The sequence below is a fragment of the Ursus arctos genome, unplaced genomic scaffold (genome assembly GCF_023065955.2).
Source record: "Ursus arctos isolate Adak ecotype North America unplaced genomic scaffold, UrsArc2.0 scaffold_17, whole genome shotgun sequence".
Taxonomy (NCBI): domain Eukaryota; kingdom Metazoa; phylum Chordata; class Mammalia; order Carnivora; family Ursidae; genus Ursus; species Ursus arctos.
In genome coordinates this window covers 27,895,195-27,909,704 of record NW_026622841.1, presented here as the reverse complement: position 1 = coordinate 27,909,704, position 14,510 = coordinate 27,895,195, and positions in this window count along the sequence as shown.

Here is a 14,510-nt window from a genome sequence, read left to right as displayed (position 1 = left end):
TTTTAGTGCACCAGTTTTTTCTCATGAATATATAAAATAAGGAGATAGGAAAAGAATGTGGGTGACCACACACAGTTCATTTCCAAACTATTAATAGCAACTCAGTGTATTAGTCACAGAGAAAAGGTCTCAACCACAGGAAAAGGTAGAGTTTAGGAGAATGTCCAGCACATAGAACACATTCAATAGATGTTTGCTACTACATGGTATGAATTATTATTATTATACCTACTTATTATTATTAGCAATAATCCTGCCTCAGCTAAACCTCATTGGCAAGATAGTGTCACTGTACAGAGTTCTATTTACTATTATTATTATATCAGAATCATCTAGGAAGATATTTTGCCCCCTAAATTCACAAAACTTGCTTTCAAGGATATATTCAAATAAATTGGGGTGAGGGGAAAAGCACAGAGATGCACAAGAGCACTTTGAATAAGTCCCCAATGATTCTGGTGCATTTCTCCCGCCCACTCCCTACGAACCCTTCACACACACACACACGGACACACACGCGCACACACATGCACACACACACCTCCTGCCACTGATTCAAGGAACCCAGAGAATATGGTCAGTACTCTGTTCCTGAAGTAGAGTTCAATTAACAAGCATGAATTGATTCTTCATTATTTCGTTCCTATGACGATGATAAAATAATAAAAGCGACTTGTCACTTTCCATCATCAAAGCACTCTTTGGATCTGGTCCTACAATTTCTCTGGTCAGCAGGCACAGCAGTGGCATGACTGTTTGCAGAGTGACTGCGGGGACTCCGCATAATAAAGGAGGAATGTTGACCCAGAAGAACATATAGCCACATATGTCACCCACGAAATATGTGATGCCGAGGGTCCACTGGCAGTTTGATTGCTGGTTGTTTGGAAAACGGGGCAGGATTTCCTGTGGTTCTGTTGCTGAGGAGAGTTGTAGTTATCCCGAGTGGGTGTCAGCAAAGTTTTGGGGGCAAGCCTCCCCATCATGCCTGTGTCTCTATAAACAAAAGCTCAACAGGAATTAAGATCTCTGTTTCATGGCTCTAAAAGAGGCTATCGTTTACCAAGTTACACACACAACAGCTGAAGTGTTTCCCCTTCGAGCAATTTGCAACTTGCAAAAGTCATTGTTCAGCTCTTGGATTTCCCCAGATCTAAACAAGTAGGAATAACTCAAGTAGAGAGCCCGGTGGAAAATATTACAGGCTACGCTCTATGCATGCATAAGCCTTAAATCAAAGGCAGGACAGGTAACTTGGTTCTGTTTGTTTACAGGAATTTCCATGAGCACATAAGAACAATATCCCATTTATTGTGCAGCTTTCTTGTTTCAAGTTATATTTAAATGTTTTATTCATCGCAACCCAGACTTGTCCGTCAGTTTCTATTTCTAGTGAGCCTTTAGGTACTGCGTAAAGTGAAATTTTAGCTATTTGTGAAAAAAGCAGGGAACAAACAACTCAAGAGAGTTATCTATAAAGTAGGTACTTAAGCATCAATATGTATTTTTATTTTAACCATTTTTAATGAACGTTTTTATTCTTTCCAACCCTTTCAAACCTATTGTATAAATACCTGCTACAGACCTGGCATGAAAGAGCAGGATCTTCACAACTTGTTGGGGTATGTAGATGTGTTCTTAGATAAAAAGCTCTCAACTCCTGTGCTCTGAGGTTCTTGTGTTTGGTTCAGTTTAAACAGCTCTTATCTCAGGCCATGATCTGTCACTTTCCCTGGGCAGCATATCTGACCATGTCAGTCCCTTCTCTATTTCTATTCTTACCACTGCCATAAAATCCAAGCCAAATTGGCTCTACAGGGGGCCTTCAAAGCGGCTCTTCTAAGAGGCAAATGCTCAAATGTACATATAGATATTTGTGGAATCTATTTTGCTACTGAGAACCATTGTTTGCTTCTTTCTGTTTCTGCGTCCTGCGTTCTGATGGTGAGTGAGATTAGGGGTAGTGAAATCCCAGATAGACGAGATGTTACTGACCTCTCTAGACTGCTTTTATTTTGCAAATACCTACTGGCTTTATGGAATTTCCACAATGACAAGACAGAAATTATCTAATAATAGCTACTTTCTATGACATGTCCACCAATGCTAGATCTTTAACCTGAATGATCCCCCTGGATTCTCACTACTATGACTAGCGATGTTACTATGACAATCTTAAGAGAAGTAAGTGAAGTTTTAGAAGGGAAGGTATTCATCCAAGAACACAGAGCTTGTTAGTGGCAGAAATGAGATTTGAACTTAAATGTGGTTTGTCTCTAAGGCCTGTGTTATTTCCATTAACCTTGCCGCAGATAGTCAGTAATTGAAAACATTAAACTGTGGCAAGATTATCCTGGGATTGTATTTTCCTGTTTCTTTGCCAAACTTCTTTTAAATATTATGCTTTTAGAATATGTGGTGACCAACCATTCTATATGTTTTTTTAACTGCCAAATAAAGTTACTACTCAGAAAGTACTGAAAATATCCATTAATAAAGAATTTCTTCACATCAGGGAATAGAACAGAATGGCACAGGTTACTGGGGGGAATTCACAATTCTTCTCATGGATTTTTCCTCCTCTCCCTCTCTCCCTCATCTCTCTCTCTGTTGTTTTATTTATTTTTAAATTTCATTGTGGATAGGTAATGAATTAACATGGTTCAAAAAACAAAAATTATTTTAAGAAAATATATAGAATCAAACAAAGCTCTCACTGTCTTCCTTATTCTTCTTTGTCCTATCTCCACCCATCCCCAGAGGCCACTGACAAGCTTATATACCTTCCAGTCTTTTGTTTAGGTCTCTATAAGTTATTTCATTTTTGAAAGTTAACATAATATTCATTCTTTGTTTATTTCAGCTAATGGCATACCCTGAAGACTTTTCCATATCACTGCATAGGGAGGGCCCTCATTCTTCTCTATTTTCAGTGTATTCTGTTGTATGATTACACCACAGTTCATTCGAGCAGTCTCCCATTGATGGACCTTTAGGGTTCTTTCCATTTGTTTATTCTTACAAACAGTGCTGGAATGAATAACTCTAGACAAAAGTCATTTTGCACTTGTGCAAGCTATAGGATCCGTTCTCAGAAATGAAAATCTGGATCAAACAGGGCAAACACTTGTTATTTTTGATATCTTCAACTTGCTCTCCAAAAGCCTTGTGCTCATTTGCTCTTCCTCCAGGAATGGTAGTGCCTGTTTCTCCTTGCAGTAGAATATAATATTAAACTTTTGGATTTTTGCCAATCTGGTATGTGAAAAAATAAACATCTCAGTGACATTTGCATTCCACTTATCATGAGGGATGTAAAAAATATTTTCACATATGTAAAAGATTTTTACATTTCTTTAACTGTGAACCGTGTGCTCATTTGCTTTGACCATTTTCCTATCAGGTTATTGGTCTAGATGGGTTGCCCAGTGCTTTTTTTCTAGTCTGCCATTTGTCTTATGACTTTGCATATGTAGGGTTTTGTTTTGCTTTATTTTTGTTGTGTAGAAATCTTTCCCCCCCTTTTTTTTAACATAGTAAAAAAAAATCATCAAGCCTCTCTGCATGGTTTCTGGATTTTGAGACATAAATTAGATGGATTATTTTGGCACTTTAGACCAGGCTCTGGATTTGATGATTTCTAAGTTCGTGGTGTAGCGTAAAGCATACTAGAATAGGACTCAGAAGGCTCAGGCACTGGGCCTACCTTGACATTCAACACTGGGCAAACGTTGCTAAGTTATGCAACCTCTTTAGGAACCAAGCTACAGAATCAACTAAAAACCACCCTCTTGTTTTTTGAAGGTGTAAGCAGCTTATCTGAGAAACAGAAATGGCTTCGTAGTTGAATAGCCAAGTTGATTCTTGTTCGTTGATTAAGAACAAATAAGCCCGAGCAATTTAACCGTGCGTCAGTCAGCGTGGGCCTCCGTAACAAAGTATCATACACTGGGTGGCTTAAACAACAGAAATTTGTTGTTTACAGCAAATCACACTTCTGGAGCTGGAAAGTCCAAGATCAAGGTGCCAGCCAATTTGATTCCTGGTGAGAGCTCTCTTCTTGGCTTGAAGATAGCTCCCTTCCTACTGTGTCCTCATATGGCAAAGAGAAGAGAGAGCTATCTCTCTTCTTCTTCCTGTAGGGCCACCAATCTTATCAGATTAGGACTCCACGCTTATGACCTCATTTAACCTTAGTTATCTCCTCAAAGTCCTATCTCCAAAAAACAGTCCCATTAGGGGTTAGGGCTTCAAGGTATAAACACTAGGGGTGCACAATCCAGTCCATAGCAAACTGGATAAATAAATTAACTCACTTTGCAATGCAGAAGAAAAATTGCTTCAGTTGTAAGTCAAACACTGGTCAATCAATTCTCCAAAAACATCGGAATGGCAGTATCAGAGCGTAAGCACCAAGGTTGGAATCATAAGGCCTTCTCTTCATTAACTTTTGCTTTGTTTTGGTTTGGTTTCTTGAGATGGTTGCACAACTGAGTAGGATGGAGAGGGGAGAATGTGTTCCCAAGAAAAGCAACTTTAAGAGAGTCCGATTAAAGCTTTGCCATGACAGCACTATCAGACCTGACGCCGTGCACCTGCTCAGCTCTGCTCCAGGCAAGATGCGGGAGGAGGCTGGCCCGTCACCACCTTTCTCCCATCCCTGGAAGCAGCTCACCTCCCAGCAGCCCCCCAGTTCCAGAGACTCAGCTTTCAAACCATGTGACAGGCAGAAGAGCCAGATTTACAAGTACAGTAAAAATATTATGAGGCCTTCCATTGGCAAAATGCAAATATAAAAATGTAACAACATACCCTTCACCCACTAATTTTATAATTCTTTTGAGACAAGCTGTAAAGTTTTTTCGCCTGGTTTTATTTCTCTTTCTTTATATACACACATAATGTTTCCCATTGTATTCTTTATGTTTACAGATAGTCTCTTTGCTCCATTACTTTCCTAAATCAGATGGAAATCACTTGCAATGTTTCCAGGGTTAAACAGGAGTAAAAATGGGGGAAAGTGGCAAATTGGGCACCAGGGATGGCCCTTAGGCAGGCTGTTTTTACATGGTAACCAGCTCTCTCCTTCTGAGGCTTGGTTGATCTGATTTATATTAACGGATCTGATTAGACTGTGCTACAGCCAGTTGGTCGATAATTGTCTCGTCGACATATACCACACATTAAATTTCAGAGGACTGCAATGTTCACAACCTAATTTGCTCCTGACAGTAAGTTGAGTAATTAAGTAGGTAGGAACCTTCACTCTCATTTTTTTGGTAACTGTGGATGGGAGAGGTCTGGATATTTGGTATCCAAGGTAGAACTTCAGTTCATGTCTTGGGCATCCTGGCTTAACTGAATATTTTGGCTTCAGCTGCCTAGATTCAGCCTGAATCTGGCTGTAATAACATGGTTGACCAAATTACGGTCAGTCAGAAACTCATGGCCTCCGGCAACTGCTGCAGAAAAAGGAGCGTTGGATCCAAGTAGATCGTGACACTAGTCATGTCTGCTCATGTGTATTTATTATCAGAATTATCTGATGAAGGTGGTTCAGACAACGTGTGTCTATATGGAACAAGAAGATAGTGAGGAACTGAATCAGTTCACTATAGATTTCTGGTTGAGGGTCATACTTGCACTGAATCACTAAAACTTGGCGAAGGCTCTACTTCAATCTATTGAGGAGGGGATACTCTCCCAAGAAAAAGGGGCATCTCAAGGAGTGAAAAGGGGGCTCAAGGGGTGAAAGTGGAATGACAGACAGACACATGCCACAGAGGCAAGTAAATAAAGGTGACTCCAGTATAAGGAAACCATGAAGAAGGCAGTAAAGCCTACTACATACACTGTAACCATACCTGTGACAGGCACTCTGGTCCTCCTCTCAACAAAAAAAGTCAAGCATGGAATCATAGAAATTCACCCTTTAAAACTCTTACAGAGTATAGTTATTATCTTTCTTATGATATTTGTCACATTATATATTTTTGGAGAATTTGGAAAGTACAAAGAAGAGTGGAGCATTTGTCCATATTCCTTCCACCCATAATTAATCACTAACTTGGTATCTTTAGGGTCCTTTCCTCTAGACACCAGTTGGCTTATGCTGATCTTGGCTCTTCTTTCTACATGTCCCTCTGCAGACTCACCTGGGACTCCGCTACAAAGCCCAGATGTCTTCTTTCCCTCTCTCCAACATCTAACCATGCCAGCCTTGTATCCTGCTCCTTCCCCTCAATGCTTGACATCCAGATTTCCAAAGATACAGACAGCTAATCTGATAACCCCTCTGTGCCAATTAATACGCTGATTAATGGGTGCTACTGTGCAAATGGCCCCACCCTTTGGTCTCTCCTGTGTGATCTGTACACATCAGCTGTGATATGCCTTCTGCAGGATCTGAGACTTGACTCAAATGAGAACATAGGTCACTGTAGAGGTCAGGAGGGAACTCTCAGGGTGAAGGGCAGAGTAGGCAATCATTTGTTGCAGCTAACGTTGAATCAGCTTCTTGGCCAGAGATTGACAAGCAGAGATTAAAGAGCCCCGAGATCCAACCCAAACTAGCTACAGACAGAGCCTGAGTAGTGCTGGGTTTAGATGCTTTGGAGCTGGGAGGCAAACATTAAGCGAGTTGTGAAAGTAGCACAACAGCTCTGGCCTTCTCTGAGCTTCATTTTTTTTTTTTTTTGCAAGGAGGAAATGCTAACAACTAAATTGGGTCAGATCTGCTGCAGTGGCTTGAACAAAATAACAAAGGCAAAGGCTTGCTGTACAAAGAATTATAGGACACATGAAACCTCATGAGACCATCTCCTCCATCCCTCGCCAAGCCAAGGCTTAGATGTGCCCAGAGAGACGTCTGCCTTTGCCACAACGCTAGGTTTAAAGATGATGGTCTTGGACGTTCCAGCCTCAGAAATGTGGTGAAAACGCCTGACATCATCACTGGTGCTTCTGCATATTCCTGGCTGGTAAGCTGGTGATCGAATAAAGGGATAGCTCTACACCTGCCCCAAATGGCTTCTGGCTGAGATTCGGACATTGTAACTGGGTTAGAAATGAGCAATGTACTAGACATGTTTTGCCTATACTTTAATATTTAAAGTTTGTAAGTATGACAAAGGAAGATATTATTTACAGAAAGGAAATTGAATTTCAAAAATGTTAAGTAATAGGCCTATGATCATGCAACTAGTAAAGTGCCAGAGACAAAATTGCAATTTGGACCTACACAGCCCTGAAGAACTTACTATTACACTAAGTTACCACTGAGACGTAAGTGAATGTGGGAAATTCACAGATGCTTTCTTTAGGTCAATCTCTAGAAAGATCATATTATGCGTATGATATTCACCCCGAGCCTAAAGACACACATGGGTGGAATGGCGGTTCGTCATTGCCTTCAATACTTCCATTCACTCTCAGAATTTCTCCCACCTTTTATTTTATTCACTTTTTAAAATATCTGTGAGTTTAGAGGCACCTGGGTGGCTAAGTCAGTTGTCTGCCTTTGGCTCAGGTCATGATCTCAGGGTCCTGGGATCGAGTGCCCTGTTGAGGCCTCTGTGAGGCTCCCTGCCCAGTAGGGAGTCTGCTTCTCCCTCTCCCGCTGCCCCTCCCCCTGCTCCTGTGCATGCTCTCTCTCAAATAAATAAATATAATCTTTTTAAAAGTAAAAAACATTTGTGAGTTTAAAGCACAAAACATAAACATTAAAGGTGGTTCAGAACAAACTCCTAGTTCCCCATCACTTCCAATAACTACTCAGCCTCCACTCGAGACTTTGAGTTTTTTGTTAAATGACAAACCCCTGTCAGCCCAGGGTCTCCAGAGGCCCCTCTTTGCCCTATTCAGACCTACCACTGGATCCCTTCCAATTATTGTTTCTCTTCCTACTGTTGATGAAAATCAATGTGTTTCCTGAATGGAGAGGCCAGATGCCTTAGTTTTATCTGGATCCAGTTTGCCCCTTCCCTTCCCCTCCCAATGTTGGTTTTCCCAAGGAGTCCCCCTTAAAAGAATGCCATCAAGAGTGCTCTGAGTTAGGAGTGCAGAGAGTGTTCCAAGAAATACTCTCACATAATTCACTTTCCCTGCTAACCAGAATAGGGCTGGATGGCCTTCTGTCATGCCCACTAGAAGAGGCAAGCAACAAGAGGAGGGAATTAACACTGTTATGTGAATAAAGGGCTGTCATTAACAGTATAAAATGAATTAATACAATTACTAGTTTTTCCTTGAAAAATTGAGCTCAGGGAACATAACAGAAAGTAGGAAAATATTAACTGAAGAAAGAGGCTGGGAGTGGATGTGGGGCATGAGAAGCTGCAATGGGAAACTCCTGACAGCTCTAGGTGTTCTCTGGAGCGGGTCTCATGTTGCTTAAAAATCTTATTTTCGAATCTGGCCAGAACCCTAGAGATTAACTCATGATTTGCCCCATAAAACTTTGTCAGAAGAGATGTCTTCAGCTAACTATTGGTTATCTTTATTCTAGAACTAAAACTTTATTCTAGAAGTAAAACTAAAATTGATATTCCCTATTTGCTAATTTTAGATCCTTTGAGACATTAACCTAAAGTGTAAGTGTTAGATATTCATTCAGGCACAAACTAATATTTTAACAGGAAACCTTTGGTGACAATATCTCAACAAAATTAAATCATTCTATGGATAGTCATTTCATTTGATGAGACACATAATTTGGGCTAGGAAGGGCCCTTTAATAATATAAATTCTTTCTTGCTAAAGAACCAATCAAAAGTAAGAAATGTATATTGACTTTGGAATTCAAGCACAATGAAATTTTACCTCTGTCTAATGTGGCCATTAAAATATGAAGTCGTGGGGCGCCTGGGTGGCACAGCGGTTAAGCGCCTGCCTTCGGCTCAGGGCATGATCCCAGTGTTATGGGATCGAGCCCCACATCAGGCTCCTCCGCTATGAGCCTGCTTCTTCCTCTCCCACTCCCCCTGCTTGTATTCCCTCTCTCGCTGGCTGTCTCTCTCTCTGTCAAATAAATAAATAAAATCTTAAAAAAAAAAAAAATGAAGTCGTTATTACTATGCTATGAGCTTATTGAGGTATAGGAATATTAGCATGACATTCCAAAGAGCCCTGATTAGTTAGAAGTAGATTAGGCAGTGAGTAAAGGAAACCCTAAACTAACAGAAAATGCAAGACAGTAGTTTCTCACGTAAAATCTCAGTAGATGATCTTGGCCTGGTATAGTGCTCCAAAGGGTCAGGCTCCTTTCACCTCGGCGCTTTATAGTGGGTAGTCTCCACCTCATGGTCCAAGATGGCAGCACCTGCATTCTAGGTATTACAATAGAGAAAGGGAATGTCCGTAAAGACGTCTCCTGAAATTTTGTATTCCACTTTTGGTACCATCTCATTGGATAGAAGCACTTGACCACGCCTGGCTGCAAAGGAAGCTGGAAGTCCGATCTTCATACCCAGTGTTCGTTGGAAATACTATTGTTCTGAAATACTATTGAAATACGATTGAACAAAGGTACTATTATATTGCGGACTAACGGGTGAACGGACATCAAGGCACGACTGGCAGTATCTACCACAAGTCCTCTTAAGAATAAGGCAACAACCAGAACAGAAGCCATCATGCGTTTTTTGTGTTTATGTGGGTGGGTGGGTGGGAGGGTATGCTTTTGTTTCTATTTTCCATAGAGTCTAATATACACATTTCCTCACTCAAGTGTTTCCAGTTAGGGACAAGATATGTACGTGAAGAAAAATACCTAGAGAAACAGGTAGGGAATTGGAAGAGCTATTACATGGTAAAAATGGGAAGTATAATGATTTTGCAGAAGATAATGGCTTCAGTAGTAGGTTTCTGGGAAGAGTTGAGATTTGAGCAAGACCCATAAGAATGTGGACACTCATAGGTAGGCAGAGAAGAGTAGGAAAAGACAGGAGAAGCAAGATATCCCATGGGAAACAACATAAGATAAACGATGTCATAGAAAGGAGGGTAGGTCTGGTTGGGCTCCAATATCCCTGCTATACTGTGTAGGACAAACATGTTCCATTTTTACTTCCTGCCTTTTCCAATATTTATTTAATAAAAATACTTAATCAGTGCCCAATCTGCACCTAATACCATGTTAAGAGAAATGACTCCATTTAGAACCCTTCCTCTGAGAATCATGGAAACTAGTCAAATGAGGATGTTAGGGGAATATGTAAAATTATAAAATGTTTCATTCACAAAATCAGGTAAAATAAAGATAAGGAAGAGCTGAGAAATGTAGTCCAAACAAAATCAAAATTGGTAATTAATCTGAATTAATCATATAAAAGTGTTATGAGGTTAAAAATAAATGATAAAAGTCTGATTAATTTAGATAACTATTCCCTCTTGCCTTTGTCTCTGGAGAATGAAAAACAATATCCTCCTTGCCTTCCTTCCCTCTCTTATTTGTTCCTTTTTTTTCTTTCTCCACCTATGTATCACCATTAGACTATAAATCTGATAAAATATCTCTTCCTTGCCACTCTACTTCCAGGGTACAACACGCTGAAAATGCAAAAACAATTTGTTGAATTGAATTGAAACTTTATTCACTAATATGTATATATGCATTTAAGAGTATTGTTTATGTAACATACATATATACAAGCCCAAACATATATAATTAAAAACAAACTCATCAAAAAAATTATTTTGCAAACCCCAATGCTACTTTGTCCCCATTTAAACAATGACTCCAAGCATCTCAGAAATGCATTTATGCATGCAGGTCAGTGGTAAGAAGACCTGGTGCTGGGAAAAGTGGACAGCTGCATGCAGAAGAATGAAACTGGACCATCCTCTCACACCATACACAAAGATAAACTCAAAATGGATTAAATATCTCAACGTAAGACAGGAATCCATCAAAGTCCTGGAGGAGAACAGAGGCAGTAACCTCTTCAATATCGGCCACAGCAATTTATTTCAAGATACATCTCTAAAAGCAAGGGAAATAAAAGCAAAAATGAACTTTTGGGATTTCATCAAGATAAAAAGCTTCTGCACAGTAAAGGAAACAGTCAACAAAACTAAGAGGCAGCCCACGGAATGGGAGAAAATATTTGCAAATGACATTACAGATAAAGGGCTGGTATCCAAGATCTATTAAAAAAAAAAAATTCTCAAACTCAACACTCAAAAAAACAAATAATCCAGCCAAGAAATGGGCAGAAAACATGAACAAACACTTCTCCAAGGAAGACGTACAAATGGCTCACAGACACATGAAAACATGTTCAACATCACTAGCTATCAGGGAAATACAAATCAAAACCACAATGAGAGACCACCTTACACCAGTTGAATGGCAAAAATTAGCAAGACAGGAAACAACAAATGTTGGTGAGGATGTGGAAGAAGGGGAACCTTCTTACACTGTTGGGTCCCCCAACAGTGCAAGCTGGTAGAGCCACTCTGGAAAACAGTGTGGATGTTCCTCAATAAGTTAAAAATAGAGCTACCCTATGACCCAGCAAATGCACTACTAGGTATTTACCCTAAAGATACAGTTGTAATGAAAAGAAGGGGCACATGCACCCCAATGTTCATAGCAGCAATGTCCACAATAGCCAAACTGTAGAAGGAACAAAGATGTCCTTCAACAGATGAATGGATAAAGAAGATGTGGTTCATATATACAATGGAATATTACTCAGCCATCAGAAAGGACGAATAACTACCATTTGCATTGACATGAACTGGAGTGGATTATGCTAAGTGAAATAAGTCAAGCAGAGAAAGACAATTATCATGTAGTTTCACTTATATGTGGAACATAAGGAATAGCGTGGAAGACCACAGGGGAAGGGAGGGAAAACTGAATGGGAAGAACTCAGAGAGGGAGACGAACCATGAGAGACTCTGGACTCTGGGATTTCAGAAGAGAGGGAGTTGGGGGGATGGAAAACCAGGTGATGGGTATTAAGGAAGACACCTGTTGTGAGGAGCACTGGGTGTTATATGCAACTAATGAATCGTTGAACACTACATCAAAAACTAATGATGTACTATATGTTGGCCAACTGAACATTAAAAAAAAAAAAAAAAAAAAGACCTAGGGGCACCTGGGTGGCTCAGATGGCTAAGCATCTGCCTTCAGCTCAGGTCATGATCTCAAGGTCCTGGGATCAAGCCCCCTGTTAAGCTCCCAGCTCAGTGGGTAGTCTATTTCTCCCTCTTCTTCTGCCTCTCCCCCTGTTTGTGCTCTCTCTTGTCTCTCTTTCTCTCTCTCAAATGAATAAATAAAATATTTTTAAAAGACCTAGTATATTTTACCTGATAAAATTATTTCCAATTTATGAATCATAAGCCTACACATGAGTGCATGAGAGACTACTTACCCCTTTTCAAAATACCATCTTGGGCTTGTTACTTTACTATATATTTGTTGTCCTTTTTATTAATTTCTGCAATGATTTTTATTTCCTTCCTTCTACTTGTATATGTTTATTTTGCTGTTCTTTTTCCTCATTTCTATAGATGGATGATGAGATCAGTAATCTTTCAGGTTCTATTCTTTTCTATGATATACATTTAAGACTGCATTTCACTCCAAGCTTGACTTTAACTGCATTCCAAAAGTTTCAAAGTATTGTATTTTCGTTATTACTTAGGTCTAGTCTATCACTGTGATTCCTTCTTTGACTCATGAGTTGCTTAGAAGTTTGTTGCTTAATTTTCAACATTTGAGATTTTATGTTATTTCTGGTTATCTCTTTGTTATAAATTTCAATTTAATTTCATTTTGTCATAGATCATTCTGTGACTTTTCAAATGTTTTAATCTTTTGAAATATTTTAAATCATGCTATATGGTTTATGTTACATGCATGTCTTTTCTGTATTTTCTATTGATTTATGCTTTAATATGGATATCTTTTATTGAGCTCACTTCCAGTTCACCAATTCTTTGTTCAATTGTATCTAATCTGCCATTAAACCCATTTATTGAAACCAAACTCTCTGTCACTGAGTTTTTTTTCTTCTTCTAGAATTTCTATTTTTTCTTTCTTTTTTTTTTTAAATGAAAAGTATGGATCTGGTGTAATTCTGCAACTTTTCTTAAACATGTTAATTGCAATTATTTTACACTTCATGTCTGACAATTCCAAAATCTGGATCAACTTTTACTCAGTCTTTATTATCTCTTTTTTCTTTTATCCATCTCCTTAGATGCATAGTAACTTTTGATTGAATGCTGACATTGTGTATAAAAAATACAGGAGTTCTGACTGAGGTTACTTTTCTCCAGATAGTACGCATTTTTGATTCTCATAGGCAGTTCAACTTAATTTAATCAGGCATTGAATTAATTTGGAGCTGAGCTTCTATTACTATGAGGCCTAGTCTGTTTTTAATTTACCCTTTCTCCTCTTAAAATGAGAGCCTTCAAGGATTCCAAATGAAAGCCTGGGAATATTTACCAGAACCCTCATTCTTGGTAGGGCCTGAGCCATAATATTTTCTTCTTGTAAGTTTGGCTTCAGAAAGCTCTGTTTACCTTCTTAGCCTGTTAGTGTGTTTTTTTCTTGACCTCTCAACCTCTTGCTACATGCTGCTCAGGAATCATCACATTTCTCAAGAGGAAAAAAGCAGTACAAGAGTTACTTGTCTGTGTTGTACTTCTCTCTGGGACTCTGGCCCTTCAAGTCCTGGCTCTCTTGGAAGTCGTAAACTACATTTTTGTTTTCCCAGCCCCATGATATTGTCAGATCCTACAACTTTTCAACGTTTTAGTTACTACTTCCCACTTGGTTTCTCACACTCTTGTTCCATGTGGGGCTTCTGAATCAGCAAACATCTTGAGGGAAGAAAGAGTGCAGAATATCAGTCTTTCCTCAATGCATGTTCCTTCTTTGGGGGATGCTGGCACTTCATGTTTTGGCTTCCTTGGTTGTTCTTAAATGCCTTCAAATAAATGTTCTTTGTTCTCAGTGGGTGGGTAGGTATGATATAAGCCACTTCATAACGGCTAGAAGTGGAAGTCTATTTATCCTGCCATGTAACTGAAAGACTACTGTAAGTCATCCTTAATCTTAACCTTAAGTTCTCCTTAGTCAGTAGACGTGTAGAAAGGTAGAGAAAACTTGGGAATATCAATAACAGAGCAGAGGGGGATATAGTTGGGGAGGCACCTGGATATAGGTTGCAAATAATCTGATATCTACCACAGTAGATGGTGAGTAAACCAGCTATTTCCTCCCCTGACCAAAACTCTTGAACGTCCTGAGATGGCCTGCCCTCTCTTTCTTGGCTTCTCCTTCTCACCAAGGGCAGAGTATCCTGACTGTTTGTGTGTGTGACCAGGTAAGACTCCATGTTTCTAGCAACCCTTCTTCAGGGTGGTAAGAGCTAGGTAGATAAATATATCTTAACTAGACACTATAGAAAGGAGTTGGTGAAAAATACAGAAAATAGTTTATGCAGAGTTTGCAGAGGGAAGTATCCTTTGCTAGGGAAGAGTTGCAA